General features: G+C 37.8%; 1 protein-coding gene and 1 long non-coding RNA gene across 4 annotated transcripts in view; one reads left to right on the top strand and one right to left on the bottom strand.

The window, feature by feature from the left end:
* Positions 1-20,804, top strand: part of atxn1a (ataxin 1a) — a 111,969-nt gene that overhangs the window by 20,912 nt on the left and 70,253 nt on the right. For 2 of the 3 annotated variants that reach the window (XM_083523605.1, XM_083523602.1), the window contains exons 2-3: positions 6,483-6,596; positions 11,642-11,832. The gene's annotated coding sequence lies outside the window, so the exon portion shown is untranslated. The remainder of the gene's footprint in view (positions 1-6,482; positions 6,597-11,641; positions 11,833-20,804) is intronic. The other variant, XM_083523604.1, reaches the window with a different exon arrangement.
* LOC310716570 lies at positions 6,647-16,547 on the bottom strand. Its single transcript, XR_014530625.1, has 2 exons — positions 12,356-16,547; positions 6,647-12,309 (listed from the first exon to the last, which is right to left on the bottom strand). It is a non-coding gene; the product is annotated as an uncharacterized lncRNA (long non-coding RNA).

Genomic DNA, 20,804 nt, shown 5'->3' with positions numbered 1-20,804 from the left:
TTCCTGCATGTCTCTGTATCTTCCTGTCTGTCTGCCTGTCTGTGTACCTTCATGTCTTTCTGTCTGCTTGTCTGTCTGTCTGTCTGTCTGTCTGTCTGTCTGTCTGTCTGTCTGTCTGTCTGTCTGTCTGTCTGTCTGTCTGTGTACCTTCTGTGTACCTTAAATGGAATACAGCCCTGGGTAATATAGTAAAGTGTAATATAGCATAGTACAGTATAATACCTTCCCCCAAAATATTTTGATTAAACTTGTGCTTATTTGCATGTTTCTTTTTAGCATTTCTAGAAGATAATAATTTAAATATGTAAATTAGGCACTAGATATTCACTCATTTGCATGCCAGAACTTCCTTTTTCCACTAATGGAGTAAAATTAAAGGAATTATTATAGTTTAGTGTAATATCACCCCATTCTCAAAATGGTTTAGCAAAAATATTAGATCATACATCCATAAAAAACAAAAACAAAAATCAGCATTCATGAATGCTAGGCAAATAGAAGAATGTTAAAAACTGGAGGACATTTAGAGAATGGTGTATGTCCAATTCTTGCGATAACAGCTCTGTGAAATGTGTGTGAAATGACGTGGCTGAGAAAAACGACAGCGATAAGCTTAATGCCAGTAAGAAGCACTATTTCAGGGAACTGTTTTTACATTGAAAAAATTTCTTTACAAAGCAATCAGACAAATATAATTTAGTTAGATTTTTAATTCCTGAAAATAATCATTTTTTAAGATACAATGAAATACTTGTGAAGCTAATATATTTAAGATAAAAGCCAAACATTTATCAACTGTCCATTTTGACGTTTTAAGAAGTGTGAAAGTTATACTAAGTTATACTATATGGACAAAAGTATTGAAACACCTGACTTTCCTGCAATTTCCTGTGAGGACACTTACTAGTCCTTAGCCCTGTGTTTTCTGTGATTGTTGTTGTATGTAGCATCAGGGTTCTGGAGGAATGTTGTTTCATTTCACTGTGTACTGCATCAGCTATATATGGTTGAAATGACAATAAAAGCTTCTTGACTTGACTTGATTTGTAGTTCTTCTCCAAACTATTACTACAAAGTTGGAGGCATATTATTTTTTGGGAGACCCAAACCTGTTACATGTCAATGCCCCTGTGCACAAAGCCAACTTCATGAACATTTGTGTTACATGGCTTAAGTGGAAGATCTTGATTGGCCTGTTATAGAGCTCTGACCTCAACCTTACTGAACACCTTGTGGATGAATTGGAGCGCTAACTGCATCCCAGGCCTCCTCACCTCATCTAAATCAGTACCTGACTTTACTAACGCTCTTGTAAATCTCCACAAGGACACTTCAAAATCAAGTGGAACATTGTCCTAGAAGAGTGAAGGTTATTATAACAGCGAATGAAGACTAAATGTAGAATGGTATGTTTAAAAAAGCACCTACCTATCATATGGTCAGGTGTCCAGAAACATTTGTCCATATAATGTACATTAAAAATTGTTTGAAGTATTCACTGTTTTCGGACATTATTTAAGTGATTATGTAACATGTGAATCTGTAACTGCTAGTGCGGCTACAATGTCACAACAGAGAACATACCGTCAAAACTTTCACACATGACCATGTTTAAGTGTATACTGTCTGTCGAAATATTGATCTCATTGAAATAAACATACATGTGCATGGTAAGGCAGCAGTAAGAGCATACACACTTAGGAGGTGTGTTTGGTGCTGTAGGCAGGATGCTTAAGTGCAGGTACAGGTACAGTGAGTGGACTTCGAGCTTGCCGACTGGGCATGGGCTTACAGTTATGAAACATAGTCAAAGCTTGTGGACTTTGGCTTGCTTGCTTGTTAACTGCAAACTACAAAGCCAAAAACCCTAGCCATCAATAAATAGGCTCTCAGCCAGGTGGAGGTCCAGACACAAGGTTGTTTTATATTCAGCTACCTGGAACAAGCTTCTCTGGATCCAACACAACCATGGCCTATTCAGCCACACATTCCTTCACAACCACTCAGCCACATATCCAGCCATCCAGCCATCACCTTAGATTTTTACACATAGCAGTATCTAGAGTTAACACAGAATTGAGGGAAAAACTAAAAACAGTAAGTAAAAAATGGCTCTGTAGTTAGGAGAACCTTTAGAGGGGTTTGAGATGACCGAAAGTTAATGGAAAGTCAAACAATGACTCTATGCAGCTAAGGTGAGCAGAAAAGCATCACACCAGGGCAAACTTTGAGGCAGACGGGCTACTACTGCAGGTCTGTCTATCTATTGGTCTGTCATTCAATCTGAGTATTCGAATTTGGTTTGATTCTTGCACATGTGAATCAAACAATAAATGTTGAACTGTAAACTCTGAACCTCTAAACACTGAGACAGAGGATGTATGTATGTGTGTATGTGTGTGTGAGTGAGCTACTATATGTGGGTAGCCTTAGAGGAATGTGATGGACAAAGACATGAGGATTCTGACATAGAGGACAGATTCGATGGGGAAGACAGACAGATAGTCAGACAGCGATTGTAGGATCAACCTGAGAGAAGTTAACACATCGTGAGCAAAGCCCAGGCAAGAAAAAGACAAAATGTTGTCAGATAGAGGAAGTCTATTAATATGTGTGTGTTATAGAAAGAGAGAGAGGGAGAGGGAGAGAGATAGAGAGAGAGAGAGAGAGAGAGAGAGAGAGAGAGAGAGAGAGAGAGAGAGAGAGAGAGAGAGAGAGAGACAAAGACAGAGACAGTGACAAAGAGACAAGGTTACAGACAAGGAAAGATCTTGTGGCCTATCATTCTTTAATATAAACACAGCTGCTTTGTGCAGGACAGATACACTTCACTTTTACACACACACACACACACACACACACACACACACACACACACACACACACACACACACACACACACACACACGTCAGAATCAGGGTTGTTGTGAGCTATGATGTTTATAGAGGAGTGAAGTTTGTTGTCTTTCGTAGGACTTTTAGGTGTTTAATGTTCCTATTGTCACCTATTTTGGGAAAGTGTACTGACGTTTTTTTCTCCTCAGGATTGGAAATAATAATAAACACCATTATTCTACTATTAGCCACTCATTCACTTTGGGTCTGTGAGGACACTGCTACACTGGTCTTTTTCTCGGCTAAGTTGATTCATGACAGTACCATGGGTGCTCTTGCTGTCTCACAGCACCAGTGTCCCTAGTTTGACCTTGACCTTGGGCAATTCGTGTGTGTGGAGTTTCATATGACCCCTTCACCCCATGTGCTCATGGGTTTTCTCTGGGCATTTCTGCTGAGCTCCTATCTTCCAATACATCCGAGTAGGTGGATTGACTACTCTTATTAGTCTCTAGATGTAAATGTGTGTGTGCATGGTGCCCTGGGATATATTGTTGTCCTATCAGAGGTGAATTGACCGCTACACTATATGGACAAATGTTTGTGGACACATGATATTTAGTTCCAATTTGCTGTTATAATAACCTACACTCTTCTGGGAGGAGATTTTGGAGTGTGCTTGTGGCGATTTGTGCTTATTTAGCCAAAAGGGTGAAGAGACTTGGGGTGTCAGTAGTTTAATTCATCCCAAAGATGTTCAGTAGGGTCAGAGCTCTATTGCAGGTTGCACAAGATCTTCCAATCCAACCCATGTAAACCTTATCTGCTTGGAGCTGGATCTCCTATGTTGTTTTTCTCCAAACTTTGTGGTAAAATTTTGGGGAAGAACCACACGGCTGAAAAAGACAGGTGTTCCAATACTTCTGTCCATATAGTATATAGGCAATCTTTTAACATTTCTCTAACATTGAGCAGCGGAAATCCTTTATAAAAACTGGAACCATGATCAGAGCCTGGAAAGTGTTTGGATATAATGGAGATTAGACCATCCCAGTTTGATACATGAGCATTGTGTTGGTTTTTTTCTTGACTGTCTGAAGTTTATTGAAGTAGATGACGCCATCTAAACAAATTAAACCATAATTAGCAAAGTGCTCAAATCAGCTTCTTTTTTACCTCAGAAATTGAAAGCAGGTTATTTTTGCTCACTGCATAGATTTTAATGTGTGTTGTTCTTTCATTTTTGGAGCACCAGATGTGGCTGAATGGGGACTTAGCACGTGTGTGAACTAAAGTTGTGACATTACTTGAGAGGAAATGGTTTGCAATGGTTTGAGAAAATGCCGCTTGTTGCTCTGATACTTGCTCCTGTTGCTGAAAGACATTTTGTGCGCATAGTTAGAAAAGCCGCTTCCCAGCATGATTGCAGGGTTGAAGTTTTTGACTGAATTTACAGGCCACTTTATTAGGAACACAATGCTAATACTGAACCAGTGTTGGACAGTAACGAAGTAAATGTAATTCTTTAATGTTCTTAATATCAGATATTAGTCGTTCCTTTTTATTTGAGTGGATAAAAACTGCAAAGAGCCACCAATCAGGGTAGAGCATGCGCTCTGTTTTGAACTTGTTTTGATTGCCATTGATGGTATCTAGTTAGCTAACTTGTGCTTAGAGAAACATTAGAGTCTTTTCTTATAAACTAAGTTGAGAGTCACAAGCAAGAGTCTTGGGACAAAAATGATAATAGGACATTACAGCCATAATAAATCATAGTACGTTGGATACTTTAGCACATTTTATGGTAAATACTTTTGTACTTTTATTCAATTGAAGGTTTAAACGGAGCACTTTTACTGGAGTAATATTTTGCCTAGTGTATCTCTACTTTAACTCAAGTACAAGTTTCGGTACTTCGTTCACCACTGTACTGGCCATACTGGCCTGTTGACAGAAGATAGGATACATTTATGTTTTTGACACCAAATTCAAACTGCATGTCACAGCAGAAATCAAGGTAAGGTCAGACCAGGTGATGTTTTTCTAATCCTTTTAATAAGCCTGTGCTCATTGTAGCCTTATTCCTGTTCTGGTTGTTTTTGTAGTTCATAAGCCTCAAGTTTCGACATGAGATTATTTTCTGCTAATCATGGTTGTAAAGACTGGTTAGAGGAGTTAACATGTAGTAGCTTTGCTGTCAGCTTGAACCATTCTGGATGGTATTTAAAGGCCACAGAACCTCCAGAACAGAATGTTTTTGGGGTTTTTATTGTACTGTTCGGTGTAAACTCAATAGATTGTTGTGTGTGAACATCCCAGGAGAGGAATAGTTTCTGAAATACACAAATCAGCCCAAATGGCATAAAAAATCTCATGATTCATTTACTGTGGATACAATTTCCTTCTTTATTAAAGTCTGATGTAAGCTTTAACCAAGCTCGTGTCTAGGGCTGAAATGATTCCTCAAATAACTCAAATAATTTAAATAGAAAAAAGCTAATCATTTGCCTTGATGCTTTGTTTAGTCCATTTAACTACACACGGAGCACAGTGTTTCCCCAGAGGGGCTCAGAGTTTACATACAGGTGGACACTTTCTCCCATCAATTTTGTGTTTTTATAAATCACAACCTTTATAAATGAGACCCCTGGACAGGTAAACACAGAAGATGCTGCAGAATAAAAAATAGAGGAACAGAGAGAAAAAAGAGCACAACACAAAGGTTGGGCTCATTTCAAACTAAAACATAAAGAAAACAACATACAGTGCATTTACCGTTTTAAAAGTAATTTGAAATTGATTTTTATATTTTTATTTAGGATTTTTTTGTATTGGCATTTTGATGTAATATGTCAATTAAATGCACTAAATGGTTTTAGTTTCACAGATTGCAATTTCAGCAATAAAAATCTAAGTTTTTCTAAAAAGTAAACAAATTACGTGTTCATTTTAAGAGACCTTTCTTATTTTCTCTTGTATATTTTGTATTGCTCTATATTGAAGAAAAAGTTAATTTTATACCGATTACTCGATTAATCGACATTGCTATAATAATCAATATCTTTAGCCTTACTCTTAGTAGCGCCACTTCTAGTAGAAATTTTGTAGAAACAGTAGAAATTTTCCCACTGTGGGACAAATGAAGGTATCTCGTATCTTATTGTAATGATTTTATACATTATGCTGATTGGTTGTTTGGATATTAGCATGAATAAATAAGTAACACATGTGTTTCTAATAAAGTGACCAGTAAGTTTATAGTTACATTGGAGCCAAAGACATGGATTTATATATATATCTTTGGCTCCAATGTAACTTCAAATGTTTAAAATTACCATTTTAAAACATTTGAAAACATCTTGGTTATGAGTTCATTCTTCTTAGACTCCCTACTGAATCAGTGGTTGTGACACATTTGTTGTATAATAAGAGGAAATGTTTTTTAGGTGTATGTGAAGAAATGGGAGAAGACCCTGTCCTTTCTGAAAGCCTAGCAGTCTGAGGTGGCGTCTGGTCTCCGGCTAAAAATAGACCTAAAATGTGCATATAAAGTTGCCCCCCAACATATAAGAAAGGAAATAGAACAAGAGCGAGGCAAAAACCTTACAAGGAAACTACAGTGACTTACAGCGAGTTTTTTTCTGCAGAGTTGCCTTGGCTACTGCGTCTCTCGCGAGCTGTCATCGACTGCCCTAAACTGTCTTAGCAACAGATCGGCAGATGGCATAGCAACCGGGAGAGAGGGAGACATTCGGGTCAAGGTTTGTCTATGCAGCGGTTTTTTTTTTTTTAGTTAAAAAAACAAAAAAAATTTTAGTGAGATATTGTGCAAATATTGTAGTTCACTACAGTCCTGATGTTCTATTACAGTACATTGATATCTGAAGCGTACCATCTCCCTCTGGATACATTCTTCTGGTTTTACTCAGTCAACATGTTTTAAAATAGGACTCTCAAACTAACAGTGTTTTCATTCATATTCTATAGTATCCCAATGGAGTAATTATCATTGAGCTGCACAACATTTGTCAGTGAAAAGATGTCATTGAGTATGCTGTTCCTCACCTGGTTCAATAACCTTCTGAAGTGTCTCATGTGACTTGTCTACCGAGGTCATTTCACCAACTCGCCAATTTGAAACACTTGTCCTCGCACCATATTTACCTGGACACCTTGGCTTATAGCTACACACCTATGTTTTCAACATCTCTGAGATTTGAGCATGATGATTGTGTTACACCAGTGCTTCAGAATGGATGCAGGAGTGCCAGAAAACAATATCATAATGACACACTTGGTTCCTTAAAAAGTCATCATGTAATGTGAGTTAACTGGGATTTGAATCCACAACCGACCAATTAGAAGGCCATCATCTTAACCACTAAGCTTCCACTACCCCCATTGAATTATTCTGTGAAGTCTGTGTAAGGCATAGATGAGCCTTAACAAGTTTCCATATAGTAATAGTCAGCTAGGATAGAGAACAAAGTCACACAATATTATGTAAAGGTCACTTTATGTGCGTTTGAAATGCCTGTGTCTTTTATTATAGACGGGTAATTGTATAAAAAAAGAAAGCATCAAATGGCACACCAAAAAAGCAGTGTCACTGTGATATTGTCTTGATATTGTACTCTGTTGTGTTGTTTGCACACGTGCACTTCATGGAGTCCTGTGCATAGGTTTTAATGTTTTTAATGTTTTTTTTCTTTGGGGAGATTTTTACTTTAACTTCACTACAAGTCAAGTATCTTTTTACTCAACTACATTTCGTAAAATCAATCATTCCTTTTTATTTATGAGTGGATATAAACATAACTGTTCAAGCACCAATCCGGGTAGAGTAAACGCTCTGTTTTGAACTGGTTTTGATTGCCACTTGGTGGTATCTAATTAGCACGAACATACAGTTCAGCATCAGTTTAACAGCAAGCAGAACATTTTGAGAGTAATAAATGATAAAAAACTCCTGACTCGAACCCTTATTTGTGCATTTTTTTTTAAGTATTTGAAAAGAAGTTTTTGGCTTATGATCATATTAATATATATCAATCAATGTTCAACTCATTATTATCATCCTTTAATAGATTGGTGTTCTAAGAGTAACATTAGAGTCTTTATACATACACTGAGTTGATTAAGCAACAGTTTTGTGACCAAAATAATAATAGGAACATTATAGCCATAATAAATCATAGTACTTTGGATACATAAGTACATTTGATGGCAAATACTTTTGTACTTTTTTTTCTCAAGTGAAAGTTTAAATGGAGCACTTTTACTTTTAACTCGTGTTCGAGTTGGTTTGTGAACTTCGTCCATCACTGGTTAATTTAGCGTCCAGTGTTTGATGTAGCACCTTGGTCCTAGACGAACATTTGACTGTATAATAAATGAACTGACAATAATATCTTGACCTGACATGACTTAACCACCCAGCAGGGCCTTTTATAATGACTTCATTTAAGAGTATGTGTATTAGATGAGGTTGGGCGGTTACCATGTGCTGCTGCGGTCGTTCTGGACTGCTGCATGCTGCTGGTGTACAATCATACCACATTAATAATGGTTTCACATGTTCAGTTGAAGAGTCATCCGAAGTGTGAAGTGGGAGGGGTTTTTCAGGTTAATACTCTAGCAGAGGGCTCTGAGACCATGGGGAAGTAGGAGGTACATACCGTCTGTCTGGTCTGCTCTCATTACTCTAGTCAGGTTAAGTGAGAAATGATACTGCCACCCACTACTGCTTAGTCAGTAAAAAAACAGTGTGTGTGTGTGTGTGTGTGTGTGTGTGTGTGTGTGTGTGTGTGTGTGTGTGTGTGTGTGTGTTATATCTTGGTGGGAATCAACGATAAGAATATCTGAGGACGGTTTTTGCCTTGTGGGCATGTTTGAATGTTGGATATTTGCAGCCTTATTATTAAGAAAAAGTCACAATGTACTGCAGTTGAGGTCAGGGTTAGATTTTAGGTAGGACTTTAGCACCAGCACAAGGCCCTCACAAATGTGTGTGTGTGTGTGTGTGTGCGCATGCTTGTGTTTTTGCATGACATTGCTTGTCTTATCTATTGCACAGACTTCACTCCCTCCCTCAGTCATGTTGCAGAAGTAAACTTTGTCACTAACTCTGCTCGTTGATTCGCTTCACAGAACTGTAAGAACTCACTCTAAAACCCTAGACTTATTGAGGCTTGTCTCTCTCTGCCCTATTTGCCCTAATTGTGAACAAATCTAACATAATATAGTGGATGATATACACTATATAGACAGAAGTTTGGGAACACCTGACTATAAGATTGGTACATGCTTTTTGTACATTTCTTCCCACATTTAGCACCTGCTTTGCATGTATGAGGTTCTAGGTTCAATCCCCGGCATCTCCAATGAAGCCCATTAAAACGTTTCAACAACACTTGCGTTTATGTGGTGAAATTCATTAGATGTAGAAAGGTGGCTTTCTGCTGCCAGGTGCTTTTGAGCAGGTTACTTTACTTATTTAACAAAGTGCGTTCTCTGGTACAAGTCGTGTTCACATTGACATTCAGTACAACTGAACTCAGACCACCACCTACAGACCATGTCAGGGTCCAGTTCCCTTTATAGGAATGGACAAAATTAGGGAATATACAGCTCAAATATACCAAATATACAATAGTTATAAACGAACAGTGCATACTGTGACTCTATTGTGGTATGCTAAGTGTAATGAGTCCCAAGCATATATTTTGGCATTCTTCTTTTGTGTCATTGCATGATGATGTTCCTGAGTAACATTTCTGTGAATATTGTATTATACTGTATAAGAGATGGAGTATTAATTTACACAGGTGCTGATGCTTGTGCCCAGTTTGTTACCTCAGAGATGTGTGCTGATTTTTGTGTTTTTACTTTCTTCCATGTATTTGATTAGAAGAAACGGAATTAAGATCACGTAGCAAACAGCGGAGCAGACTTATACATCCGTTCAGTCTTCATAATCCACCGTAACGCACACCGTATTGTTTTCTCCACCATTACCACATAAACTCATCTTGTATAATAATCAGTTTACCATTTTCCATCTCTAGAAGACAAGCAAGTGCACCTGCTCAAATCCTGCACCTTTCTCTCTCTAGCGCCGTGAGGGACGCTGTCAGTACTTAATCGTGTAAAATTGTAATAATAATGGCCGTTTTCTTGAAACACGTTTGATGCAATTTGCTTTCAAAGAGACCGAGCGATGGGGCGTTCACACACGCAGGTAATACAGCGTGTCGTTGTTTAAGAAAGAAATGTATACTAAACAGAGTCAGTCATGGCTGCCTTGAACGGGAAGCACCAGTCATGAAAGAAGTGAAACCGCCCAGGTTTTTTAAGGCAAAGAGAAGAAATAGTTTTGTGACTCAAACAAAACAAAGCGTGGTTGCCATGCCAACGGGCATCTATAAATAGCACGTTTGTTTTGCGAGCGCTCTGCTGTCCCCCCAGTGAGCATCAGAGCCTCGAGCAGCCCTCGGCTGAGATTTTTGGTTAACAAGCCTTTCCTCTGCACAGTTTAGGAATGCGTGCGGATGGGTGGAGTGAGATTTAAATGGTCTTTGCATGGATTTTTTTTTAATCACACAAATAAAGAAAAGGTATTACACCGCTTAGGAATGCATATTAGCTTGTGTCCTAGCTGTTAGAATATTCGCATCTCTTTCAAAGTTTAACTGGGGTTAATCAGGTGAGTTAGATTAGAGCTGCGAAATCAACTGTACAGGAAAGTAGCTCTCCAGGAGTGGGGCTAAGCTGCTAAGCACCGACACGTCATCCCAAAACTGACATACTTTGTGACCTTTAAGCTGTGTTCCAGATGGGCGGACTAGGATGTTCAACAAGATGATGTACAAAAGCGTTCACAGCCTGGTTTTAAAGAGGCTCCTGAGGCTCCAATGTTTGCCAAACAGCTGACATAAAAAGTGGGCAAAAAGATTTATGGAACTTTTGCGTTTTAAAGGAGCATTTTTGCATTTAAAAAAAAAAAAAAAAAAAAAAAAAACCCTCTGCTGGCCACAGGGTGAACTGCAGTTAAAATTACATTTTAATATTATCTTCAGTTAGCATTTATACATTTTTTATTGGTTTTTTTTTTAATAAGAAACACCTGTTTGGGCATGGCTAATTTTTAGACTAAGTTATATGTTAATACACGTACGTACAGGTAATCCCCGACTTACGATGAAGATGCGTTGCCACGTTTGTCTGCTGTATGAAATAAAAAAATATTTGTACAATTTTGTCATAACGCTATTGTCATCGTAAGATCGAAATATCGTAAATAAATCATCAACTCAGGAACTACCTGCATTTCATTATTTGTTTGAACCACATACCTGCACTCTTATTTGTCTAAAGTCTTCAGACTTTTCTAAATATAGTTTATGAGGGAAAAGATGAGAGATAATTCAGAGATAAAATTTATGCACATTAACCAATTCGAAAACAAAACAGGAACTTACAAATGAAAGGAAAAAAACAATACAGGTATGCAATCCTTCCAATTGTATTCGTTTCCTTTGAAATGTTATGATTATAGCATGTCTAGACTCTTCAATCGCACATTTATAACCGGGTTAGTGCAACACTGTTCAATACCAGTAAACCCAGAAGCCCTTCGTGACGTCCTACATGACTACAATGCAGCATTTTAACATGGATCTCGCATGTTTCTTTGAAATGGAAAAATTGCTAACCCCTGCCCATTTGCATGTTTGTGCGTTCTCGGTGTGCATAGGATGAATTTCCTGAAGTTTTACATGTCATGTGCTCTGTCTGTCTTTGGCAGGGAATGGTGAGAACAGCTGGAGCCAGGAAGACACAGATGTGGACAAATAAAGTGGCACTTGCAGACAGTCCCATCGCAATCCAGCACAAGAGAGATTTATACAGACCTGCTATACAGATAGCTGGACCCTGAGCTTTCCCTGAACAGCTACGTGGTCATCTGGTCGCAGTCTACTCATCTCATCTTTCTGGGTATGGACAGCAAAAAGTTTCCTTTGATTATTCTAGTATTGTTGTCTTTGGGCCTGCTGGTTTTACACTATTTTGTTGTCTAGGGTGTCAAATTATATATTTATTATGGCTGTTTTTATTGTATGCGGGTTTTATTGTGTTCTATAGCTTTTTGCCTAAACTAAATCCTATATTCCTTAAGAAGTATAGTAAATTTTAAATCATGGCCCTGGCTTGTATGGTCAATGACTATACGTAATATACCACATACACTGGTGCCAATACTTTAATCTGACCATGAATAGGGAAATAATATGCTCTTTAAGGTGATATTAGATGCCTGGCTATAATAGAAGTTCTGTATTATATTATATGCAAAGAATTATGAATACCAGTGTCTGTATTTCTTTTCTCACTTTAAGTGAAATGTAAAACCTTTTTACACCGTATACTGTATTAAACAGCCAGATAGCTGAATGAGGGTGTACAGCCAGATAGCTGAATGAGGGTGTACAGAGGGTGTACAGGTAATCGTGTTGTACACAGATAATGTGTACAACACGATTACCACAATGACCTTGTCCACATTCCTCTCAGTTTGTCACTATTGGCTAGATGAAGGCTTTAGTCATCTGGTCTGTAGAAGTTCAGTCAGATCTAATAGCTGTGAAATGCTGTGCTGATGGATGAAGTGAGCCAGACTGACTCTGTGGACCATCCCCCCCACCCCCTCAACCGATAGTAGGTGTGTGTGATGAGAGGTCAGTCCCTTGTGGTGAAATGTTTAGCATTGCCATTTTTCCCCTTGATCCTCTTCCACTTCTTCATTCCCTTTTTCTTCCTCAGAGGCAGAAACTGCCCCTCCTTTGCAGCCTCTTTGTATGCGTTTATGTGCTTTTATGCATTTTTGTCATCCGTACTGGTTCTCTCCATCACAACTCTCACCCTTCTCTGCTTTTTTCTATTCCATATACAGTACTTTTCACGGAAATCCACTCTTTCCACTCACATTCCATACTAAAAGTATTCAAAGGCTAATAGTTTTTAAAGGCATTTACAGTTACAGAATTTTAAAGACACTCATACAGAATGAACTACAATTATCCTGTTTTTTATACAACTGAGCAGTTTAGGGGGCCTTTCTAAAGGGCCCAGCATTGGCAGCTTGGCAGTGCCAGGATTTGAACTCATGACTTTGACCCACCTATGAATGCATGTTTCAGGTAACGAGATAAAGAGACTGTACATCTGCATTAAGTAGACCTAAGTTTCATATTTCACCAGGATGTACATGTCTTCCCCCAAGCCATGAAAGTGCATTGACAGATTGTAACTTTTAACTTCCATATACAATGGATTGATTGCTTTTTTAGCACCTTCTTCCTTCTGCCTTTTCTTGACTTATGCTACTTTGTAAGAGATTGCTCTGCTTCTAAAAGTTAGTATCTGGTACTTCAGATGTTTATTTTTTTGCTATTATACCGTATATTCACGTATAATTCTAGTAACGGCTTAAGGACTTTTTTTTAATACAGTTTTATATACAGAGCTGTGAACCCTTCCATATATAAACAAAGACATGCCCCTGAGTGCATTCACATGTTATTGGTGGTTATTTTCAGTTGTTTAGTCTTTCCTGGATCTCACTCATCACCTGATTTGCATTCACACGTAACCCCTCCCAGTGTCAATACATTTTTGTGTGTGTCTATGGGCGTGTGTGTGTGTGTGTGTGTGTGTGTGTGTGTGTGTGTGTGTGTGTGTGTGTGTGTGTGTGTGAAAAAGGCTTTAGAAGAAAAAGTTGTCCACTCTGTGCTCGGTGGTGTGTGGGTGGATATTCTGAATGTGAGCTGCATATGAATCTGATAAGTCGTGGATGAAGGTCTTGTGTGTGTGTGTGTGTGTGTGTGTGTGTGTGTGTGTGTGTGTGTGTGTGTGTGTGTGTGTGTGAGTAGTGTGTATATATGTGTGTGTGTGTGTGTGTGTGTGTGTGTGTGTGTGTGTGTGTGTGTGTGTGAGAAAGAGTTTGTTGCACAGGGACTGCATTGCATACTGGTTGTGGATGCAGCTGTGGTCGTGTGCGGCAGAGCGTAAATAAATCTGTCAGAGTGATAGCACTACGTTAACTTCTGTCAGTGATCTTTCTCTCTCCGACTCTTTCTCTCTCCGTAACACCCCCCCACCATCACAGACTCACACACACACACACAAAAACACATTACATTATCTTTCTTTCTCTTTACTCTAACTGAATGAAAATCAGTTTAGCCTCATTTTTATCTCTTGCCCATCCTGTGTCTTATCTCCCATCCTGTTTTATTTGTCTCGAGCAGTGATCGCTGTCAGGAAAAGAGTTCATGTTCTGACATGTTCTGAATACCCACAGTGTACACGCTGTTTTGTAGAGGGAACCTCTTTATTATATAATGGATCACTCACGTCCTGGAGTCAGAAATGTTGAGCATCACAGTTAAAGTTTGAAGCACTTTGGTGTTGTGGTCATCATAGTTGGGATCATGGTTTTGGCTTTGCTGTTCAATGTTAACGCAACTAGGGATAAAAGATAGCTAAAATGACTTACCCCACCTCACAAGACAATATGTGATCTTTGTAATGCACTTTGCTCTGACCTCCTGATTCCATTTTACATGGCAGAAAACTGTAATGCAGCATACATCCATCAGAAGATAGAAAGTGTATACACTTATGAATAACTAACTCTTTATAATGTTAGCAATGCATTTTTGCTTTTTGTTGAAATTTTAATTCTCTGTAGTCCCAGAATATTCAAGACGAATTATATGTGTTGCTTTAAATAGACCACAGACACAAAAGCATTTAAAATAATAATTTATAAATGATAAAAATCATTTCCTAAAACATTCACTCTGTCAGCTTTTCTGGGTGTTCCCTATATGTTAATGTCTACGGCAATTGTTGCTGTTGCTGTTTAGTACTTTCAATATTTAAAAGGGTCTTAAATTTTGAGACGACTTTTGCTTGATAAATTATGAATAATAAGCATAAGCTAGTTTAGGATGAGGCTGATCTGTTTGCTAACATCTTGTGGTTATGTCTATTTTCCCAACTAACCAGATAAAGAGCTACATTTAGTGAGAGAAAGACAGAACCATTTAGAATATAAACATTTCCCTCAGAAGAGATAATAATATGTCTCTGTTTTAACAACAATCATTTTAAAAAATGTGGACTCGAAGACTCTGAGCTAAAAGCCGACGCTAGCTAACTAACACCTGTCTGTTTAGTTTGTTTATGGAAAGTTAGGAATCTGCGCATTCCCTTTAGAAGTCTTTCCAAATAATTACAGGAAGACTTCATAAAATTAAATCCTGTTGCTAAGCAACCGGGAAATATAGCCAGGAAAGAACGCTAATAAATTGGGTAAGCAAGACATTGCAAACAAGACAGAAACACGTAGAAAATAAACATTACTGAGAAAGAAAAGTGTGTCTACTTTATTCTTTGTGTGTTTTCTTGCTGTCCCTTAGGGTAAAGCTTACAGTAAGCTTTAAAGTGAATTGACTGACAGGACCAGTGACCCTCATGACACTGGTGACTAAATCTATCCAGTTATTCCCTGATTTCCAAAGAAATTGCCCCAGCAAACTTACACACAGGTTTTCGTGCTTCTTCCGTTTCTCAGTCTCGGCATACTGATTCTTGTTTCCATAGTCATGATCACTTTGATTATTTTTTTCATTCATTTGCTTTGCATTTTTTTCTTTCTCTGTCTCGATCTAATCGCTAAACAATGAGTTAATTACCTACGCCAGCGCTTATGAATTTATTCATTTGGTGTGTAATTACCAAAGCCTTGCGGAGTGCTATGCAAGAAGCAGTTCTTTCCTCACAAAGGAGCTGTTCAGATCTTTTAAGAAAAGAAACGAGTGTCGCTCTGTATGTTAAAATACCTGACGATGAACTGTGTCGATTCTGTATGCGTGTGCCCTTGTCACTCAGGTGCACTCATGTCTCGCCGTTGTTTTTTTTTTTTTTGATTAAATTGCTTTAATTTCCTGTTGCTTTCAACTCAGATCATCGAAAAATGCCAATTGAATGCTCAAATTGAATTAGAAAGCAATCTTATCGAGACGATGACCTAGGAAATGTCTAGGCTTAGTGATAGTTGGTTGGAATGACTTAAAAGGATATCTTTTGCGTGTGTGAGTTTTATTAAAAAGCAAAAAGCCAGGCGGATATGTACAGCAGTTGAGTCTGTTGAATATTAGTATACTCTGGATTTTGATCGATTGTCTCGTTTCCAGTCGCTTGGTCAAAGCGTTCATTAGTGCCCAGTTCCTACTGCAATAAACATCGAAGTCAGAACAAACCAGTTAGCAGTACTCTTCTATCTCTGTGGGAGCTTACAGAAAGTCAGGAGCAGCTTTTTAGGTACGCCCAGTGTCTAAAGTGATGAGATATACAACCCTGAGTAATGATCTTTAATATCTCCTGATTACATAATCCCCCATTTGCAGTTGCAGCATTATCTCAGCTCGTATAAGTGGTGGGAAACTCCAGAACGTGCCCTAGGGAAAGTTTGCACATTTGCAACACATCCATATGGTGTACTGCAAATTTGTGATCACCAGACTAGATGTACATGGATCCAGCACTGATTTAATGGACATGCTATATGATGATAAAGTAATCCCCTGCTTTACCGCGGTTCAAATTTCGTGCCCCCGGTTTATCGTGGAATTCCATTTGCCACATAACTAATTTGTTTCGCTGATTTTGCCGGTCTCTCACGAATAAAACGATAGACCAACAAACTTTGTTGAAATTATGAAATTTATTAATAAAAATATAATTATTAATCATAAAATGAAGTAACGTTAATACAGAACAGTACCGTATACATAAAATTGCATTTTCGGGGTGGCGTCCATTTATCACGTTTTTTTGTTTATCTTGTTTTTCATTTATTTTGGAACGTAACCACCGTGATAAATGGGGGATTACCGTACTCTATTATAGAAAAGTAATTATGCAAATGAAGGTGTGGCATGATAGTGTAGCGGTTGGAGTTGCTGTCTCGGTCTCGGAGTTGCTGTCTGAGACAGAACACTGCACAGAGTGCACTATATTGTATTTATTATTTATGATTTATTGATTATATAATTATATTTATTGATTAATATATTCATGTTTATCTCATTTAGCACATTTTCATGATTCAGTACTGCTTAAAAAATAAATTAAGTTCAGTATTATTTTACATGAAGTTTAATGTTTGTTTTTTATCCAGTCTCCGTTTAAAAAAAAACAATCGATTATTCGGTTGATTAATCGGTTAGCGGCAAGTATGAACCAACCAATTCCTCTAGACAGGATGACAGAAAACAAAACAGGTGCACATAGAAGTGTAAATGATACCTTTAATTGTGTGCATAAACCACCTTTTTGGTTTTGGTTGCTTCTGCTTCAGCACTACTATTTTTGCCAGTACAAAATAATGTCACATTACTGTCTACTTAAGAACTTATCAGTTCTTATCCCCACAGGACTATTTGAATCCATGAATTTTCATAACTTAAAAGCAGGAACCTTGACTTTAGCAAAGGACCTGAGTTTTTAATTGATGCCTTTATTTTAGACACAGACTCTTTTTCTTCACTGAAATAAACCTTGACTTAACTAATAAGGTTTTTTCTTTTTCATACTATTCCTGTTGATCACTTTTTTTTGTCTAGTTTCACTGCTGAGAAAAGACGGCATGGATACACTTAAGAGAATGTAATAATTCAGGCTCTTGTGATGCTGATTTATATGCTTCTATGAATCCACAAGGGCTCTTACACCCTCGCCTGTTTCTTAACTAGATACCGTTATCAACATTGGAGGAGGCAATGGGCCATTACTTTAGCCCGGGATTCTTATCACTGATTACTAATGTAGCCACCTCAAACTGCCTGACTAGATATTACGAGGCAACAAAGAATAAGTGAGCTGTAAAAAGGAAAACTGGAATGAACATTTAACTACGGCCAAAGAGTCTTATCAATTTAGGGCTCGCTGACCTAAAATGACAAATTTACATTTACATTTACTGCTATTTGCAGGCTCCCTCATCCACAGCAACTTGAAATTTTTACACTGTATGGACAAAAATATTGGGGCATCTGACATTTTCAGCCATATGTGTTTTTTCCCCAGACTGTTACCACCATGTTAGAAGCAAATATTTGTATAGGATGTCTTTGGATGCTTTAGCATTACATTTTTATTTTATTTGAACTGTGAGACCCAAACGTGTGCACAGCTCCATTAAGGTTTAATATGGGTTGGATTCGAAGATCTTGAGTGGCCTGCAATAGTTCTGACCTTAACTATGCTCAAAACCTTACGGATGTATTCAAATATCCGTTACGAAATATAATACAACCTTAAGCGGGTTTCGAAGAGCTCTGTGTGTATAAAAGCATGGTATTTTGCAGTAGGAAATTCCATTGTTCTAGACCTGTACCTGGACTTTGTCAAGGTAAATTTGAGAACATACACACACTAATAATTTTTAGTGTATCTGGCTGGACTGTTATGACTGGCCCTTTGACACGGAGCAGTGAGTGGTTATGTAAGATCTAGCAGGAAATAGCTGCGGTAGGAAGTGGAATAAAAGCTGGAGACAGGGAGATTCCTTGTGTTAGTGAGTGAGGGAAAGAATTCAGCAAAGCTCTGGCAAAAGGATAGAGAGATGGCTTTATTTTTTCTCACACAAATTCCGAGTGCGAAAAGAAAAGAAAAAAAGAATCGTGCTCCAGACGCCGTATGCTGTTGAGGAAAGGCAAAAGGCGGTGTGAGCATGGCTAGCGTGGGAGTGTGTGAATGACTTTTCTCGCCCACAGTCTCCCTGACATGCTGCCAATCGCTCATGGCTTCCCTGACTGATGGGGCTTGCTGATTGACAGTTTCTTCTGACTTTAGTGCTTTTTGTGGAGTGGAAGAAAGCTTAGTTGCTCTCTCTCTGTCACTCATTCGCTGAGTTTCTCTCCCCTGCCCATTACACAGTTTGGGCTTTTTTCTGTTCCTGTCGTCTGCTGTCTGTCTGCATCATCAGGAATGGACAGGATTTCTAATACATTGAATTGATGTACAAAATGCCATTTCCACTGGGTTCTCCAGTTTCCTTCCTCCTTAATAAAGCTTGCTGTTATTCGATTTGTCAACTCTAATTTGCCTTTAAGTGTAAATCAGTGTGTGAATGGATGTCCCTTGTGATGGACTGGCACCTAATCCCATCTGTACTCTCACCTAAGAGCTGCTATTTCTGGAATTGGCAGGTCCGTCATGACCCTGACTGTAATCAGATGCTTACTGATGATGCATCATTATAAAAAAAAAGAAGATTGCAATTTCTGTCAAGGCACCTGCACTAGAGCTCTTACTGTACCTTCTTTCTGCAATAAAGGTATTATTAGAACACATTAACATTTTTATAGTTCATTTCGTTTGAGTTTGCTTACTGAGGTCTTGTCCAGAAGGATGTTTAGAAGGGAGAGAGTTATTACAGTTATTAGCTTTCAGTTTTTTTTATTAGATTTTACACAGTTTTGAGTTGTGCAGTCGCTTGGACAGAAATTCTCTGGGAGAATTAAAGATATTGAAGATAGGAAGGAAATGGAGAAATTGCATTGATGTTCCCATTCAGCATGTTGTACATTTTATTATCGATGCGTTATAAGATCCAACTTTTTTCCATTATTATCTGCCATACCTTTTGCTAGCTGGCAATTTAAGTAGCTATGTTAATATTTTAATTTTCCCTGTAGAGCAGTTTTAACAGCACCATACAATTTATTGTATAACAAACTGTAGGAAGGAAAAGCAATAAACTTGTGTGCACACAATTCTGAACTTGGACTTAAGCACATTGTTATCTGTAACACTGATGCAGTCCACAAAACAGAACACGAATAATAGCATGTTGTTTGTTGACATTATCCAAGGCTGGATTTTAATGGATGATATTATGAACACTTAAAGTGAGCTTAAAGAGTGACATTTAGTGATTGATCAATGAGTGATTATGCTTCAAACTGTGGGAATGTTGACTTTTATTGGAGAGCAAACCAAAATATATTAGGCAAAATATAAATGTTGGTTTATTAATAACATATTTTTCCATGTTGTTTTTAAAAAATTATATATATATATATATATATATATATATATATATATATATATATATATATATATATATATATATATATAATTTTTATTAAAAAAAATGTATTCTTATTCATTTGGATTTCTTATTTTTTTTCAAAATTGTCATTACTCATTGTTACCTTTATCAGTGAAGAAAAAGAAGACCTTGTGATTGTGCCTAGGGACTATATATTACCCAACATCCACTGCACTTCCTTGTTTGTCACATGTCACATGTCATTGATCACTCACAGCTGTTCATTGTCACCTTTTTAGCAATTGTGGATATAGCTTCAAACTCATTGTCTTTCCATGTCCTTGTTCATGCTCAGGTTCTTGATTCTTGGGTTGAATTATTTTGTGTTTTGTTCTAGTTTTTCTGTTTTACCTTTCATGTATAAAAGGTTTTGTACACTTAGTGTTACATGACTATTTCCTAATCCTGATTAAACATTTTTAAAGCCAAGCGTATGTGTTTAAATGCGGTTTAAAATCTCACACCCAACCCGAGACGCTTCTTTTCACTTGAAAATTGATAACCTTGCACGCTTGCAGTACATGATTTGCATACACTAACCGGTACACCCAGAGAACAAGCACACACGTAAAAATATGAGGAACTTTCCTTACATAATTATCACTTTTGTGCCCTCGGTACAATGTTAGCTATCATCCTTCTGAGTAGGAACTGAAGAAGCACAGCTGGTCTCATATCTCCTGTACAAAGTGTATCGCTGTATTTTTAAAATCCCTTTTCAACTCTTTTTTTCACCCCACAGCCATTCACTTGGTTTGCACTCGCTTTCATTTTATCTTTAATA

This window comes from Silurus aristotelis (genome assembly GCF_946808225.1).
Source record: "Silurus aristotelis genome assembly, chromosome: 21".
NCBI lineage: Eukaryota > Metazoa > Chordata > Actinopteri > Siluriformes > Siluridae > Silurus > Silurus aristotelis.
Note: the sequence above shows the minus strand (reverse complement) of the source record. Positions and strands in the feature narration are given on the sequence as shown.